This window comes from Somniosus microcephalus, chromosome 11, assembly GCF_052327205.1.
Source record: "Somniosus microcephalus isolate GS21.2 chromosome 11, FLI_Smic_1.0, whole genome shotgun sequence".
NCBI classification, from domain to species: Eukaryota; Metazoa; Chordata; class Chondrichthyes; order Squaliformes; family Somniosidae; genus Somniosus; species Somniosus microcephalus.
The window spans coordinates 8843388-8847353 of NC_140997.1; positions in this window are offsets into that span (position 1 = coordinate 8843388).

The window sequence follows — 3966 nt, forward strand, 5'->3', positions numbered from 1 at the left end:
GTTTAATATTTCTGCAATATCTCTTATTAATCATCTTTAATTATTAATCAATAATAATTAAATATTATTAATAATAGAGATGGCAGAAGTGTTAAATAATTATTTTGCTTCAGTATTTACCAGGGAGATCGAACAGGTGGACATGACATTGGATAATGAGATTAGTAATGAGATAAGTGCATTTAAAATAAAAAGAGGGGATATATTAAATAAACTAATCAAACTCAAAGAAGATAAAACCCCTGGTCTGGATGGATTGCATCCATGCATTTTAAAAGAATCTAGGGAAGAGATAGCAGAGGCATTATTAAACATAATTAATAATTCATTAGAAAAAGGTGTAGTGCCAGGAGACTGGCGGATAGCTAACATAATACCTATATTCAAGAAGGGGGATAGAACATGTCCAGGGAATTATAGACCAGTCAGCTGAACATCAGTGGTAGGAAAAATAATGGAATCCCTACTAAAGAAGAAAATAGAAGAACATCTAGAAACCAAAAATATAATAATGAATAGTCAGCATGGATTTCAAAAGGGAAAGTCTTGCTTGACCAACCTCATTGATATTTTGAATAGGTAACAGAAAGAGTAGACAATGGTAATGCAGTAGATGTAATTTATCTAGATTTTCAAAAGACCTTCGATAAGGTACCCCATAATAGACTGATGAACAAGGTAGAGAATGCGGAGTCGGGGACAAGTAGTAGAATAGATAGCTAGCTGGCTTCAAGACAGAAAGCAGAGAGTAGGGGTAAAGGGTAGCTAGTCACAGTGACAGAAGGTGGGTAATGGTTTTTCCACAAGGATCAGTGCTGGGACCACTGTTGTTCACAGTTTATATTAATGATTTAGACTTTGGAATCAAAAATAGAATTTCTAAATATGCGGATGACACCAAATTGAGGGGGGGGGGGATAGTCAATACCGAGGAGGACTGCAACAAATTACAGGAAGACATTAATAAACTTGCAGAATGGGCATATAATTGGCAAATGAAATTCAACACAGATAAATGTGAGGTATTACATTTTGGTAGGAAGAATAGGGAGGTCATTTATTACTTGGAGGGTGCAAGTCTAGGTGGGGTAGAGGAACAAAGGGATCTTGGAGTACAAATAGACAAATCACTAAAAGTTGTGACACAGGCTAGCAAGGCCAGAAAAAAAGCAAACCAAGCACTAGGATTTATTTCTAGAGGGATAGAATTGAAAAGTAGGGAAGTTATGCTAAACCTGTATCGAACCTTGGTTAGACCACACTTGGAGTACTGCGTACAGTTCTGGTTGCCATATTATAGAAAGGATATAGAGACACTGGAGAGGGTGCAGAGAAGATTTACAAGGATGATACCAGAAATGCGAGGGTATACATATCAGGAAAGGATGAGCAGACTGGGTCTCTTTTCTCTTGAAAAAAGGCTGAGGGGAGACCTAATAGAGGTCTTTAAAATTACGAAAGGGTTTGATGGAGTGGATACAGAGAGAATGTTTCCACTTGTGGGGAAGAGCATAACTAGAGACCATCAATATAAGATAGTCACCAAGAAATCCAATAGGGAATTCAGAAGAAACTTCTTTACCCAGAGAGTGGTGAGAATGTGGAACTCGCTACCACAGGGAGTGGTTGAAGCGAATCATATAGATGCATTTAAGGGGAGGATAGACAAGCATATGAGGGAGAAGGGAATAGAGGGTTATGCTGATAGATTTAGATGAGGAAAGATGGGAGGCTCGAGTGGAACATAAACGCCGGCATGGACTGGTTGGGCCGAATGGCCTGTTTCTGTGCCGTATATCCTATGCAATACTGTTGGGATAGAAAGGGAGAAAGGAGTTGACAAACTAGCAAAACTAAAAAGAGGATAAGACCCCAGGTCTGGATGGTACACACCCACGCATACTTAAGGAAACTAAGGAGATAGCAGAGGCACAAGTTTATATATAGATAAATGTTCCATAGGAGAGCATAGTGCCAGAGTACTGGCGGACAGCTAATGTTGTTCCTATATCCAAAAAGGAAGATAGAACAAAACCTGGGAACTATAGACCAGTCAGCTTAACGTTAGTGATAGGAAAGATACTGGAATCTATACTAAAAGAAGTGATAGAAGAGCATCTAGAGACAGAAAATATAATTAAAAAAGCATGGATTCCGAAATAAGTCACGCTTAACTAACCTGATAGAATTCTTTGACGAGGAAACAGAAAGAGCAAACAAGGGTAATGCAGTAGCGTCACATACTTGGTATTTCAAAAGGCCTTCGATAAGGTACCACGTGGTAGGCTCATGACAAAGGTTAGGGCATGTGGAGTCAAGGGGAAAAATAGCTGAATGGATAGCAAATTGGCTAAAATATAGTAAGCAGAGTGTAGGAGTAAAGGGTAGTTATTCAGATTGGCGGAAGGTAATCCATGCTTTTCTCCAGTTCTGACGAAAGGTCATCGACCTGAAATGTTAACTCTTGTTTCTCTCTTCACAGATGCTGCCTGACCTGCTGAGTATCTCCAGCATTTTGTTTTTATATCAAAGATAGTGATGTTATGTTAAACTTGTATAGGACCCTGGTCAGGCTGCAGAGTACTGTGCACAGTTCTGGTCTCCATACTATAAAAATGACAGAGAAGCATTGTAGAAAGTGCAAAAAAGATTTACATGATGGTACCAGAATTGAGAGATTACAGCTATCGGGAAAGATTGAACAGGTTAGGACTTTTTCCTTTAGAAAAGAGAAGACTTTTCTGATAGGGTTTTACTATGAATGGGTTGAACAGGGTAGATGTGGAGAGAATGTTTCCACTTGTAGGAGAATCCAAAACTAGGGGCCATAAATACAAAATAGTTACTAATAAATCCAGTAGGGAAATGAGAAATTTCTTTACTCAGAGTGGTTAGAATGTGAAACTCAGTACCACAGGAAGTGGTTGAGGCAAATAACATAGATGCTTTCAAAGTACTTAAAGAGAAAAGGGAATAGTGAGATATGCTGAAAGGCTGAGATGAGGTAGATGGAATGGGAGTATAAACACCAGCACAGATTAGTGGGACCGAATGGCCTGTTTCTGTGCTGTATATTCGATGTAATAACTTCAATCATTGGGGGGGGGGGGGGAGAGGCCTGTAGTTTTCCCCATTACTCAGTCACCTAACAATTGCATCAGTTTATTAATACCTATCATTTAGAAGGTGAAAGTAAACATCAATGAACTGCTTAGTTTTGTAATGGTTGTTTTTTTGTAATGTGGAATCTGTTACTTTTTTTAAGTCACTGTATCTGATCAGTTACTTAATACAGTTTATTTTATATTTTTGCTTTAGGCTTTATGATTTCTGGAGACAATTTTGAAATATCTTTTTTTTCCCTAAGCGTGATCCATGGGCTCCAGCAGAACCTCACCAAGTGTCCATTCTTCATTCATGTGCTTAGACAATGGGTGCCTGCAAGCTATTCAACTTTGAAAGAGCATCACAACTAATTTTGCTTGGGTTCAGCAATGAAGCTCCTCATGTTTGAATACTGTGACGACATTCAGATGTGAAAAATATGAATGGTCATTTGGGCAACCATCTATGGAACTGTACTCTAAGCACGTGTACAGCCTTTAGGGGAGGAGAGAAAATTTAAGCTATAGGGAAAGAGGGCTCGCAGATCTCCTCATGCAGATTGCTCTATCAGTTTGCAGTCATAACCAAGCTAGTCATAGACGCAATCAGGCTTCCTCACGGTGCTCCTCTCTTTGCCAGTAACTTCAGTGTTGATCAGTGCAGCTGGTATCCAATATCCTCCTTGTACAATATATTCCAAAATAATCCAACTTCTGTGCTTTTGTCAGGGTCCAGCTCTCAACACTACACACAAGCATGGACTGCACACTATACTCTTTTTCACATCCCAAGCTGCGTGTATAACTTCTCAGGCAGATAAATATATCCACCATTTCCACCTCTTTATCATGCCTAGCTTCT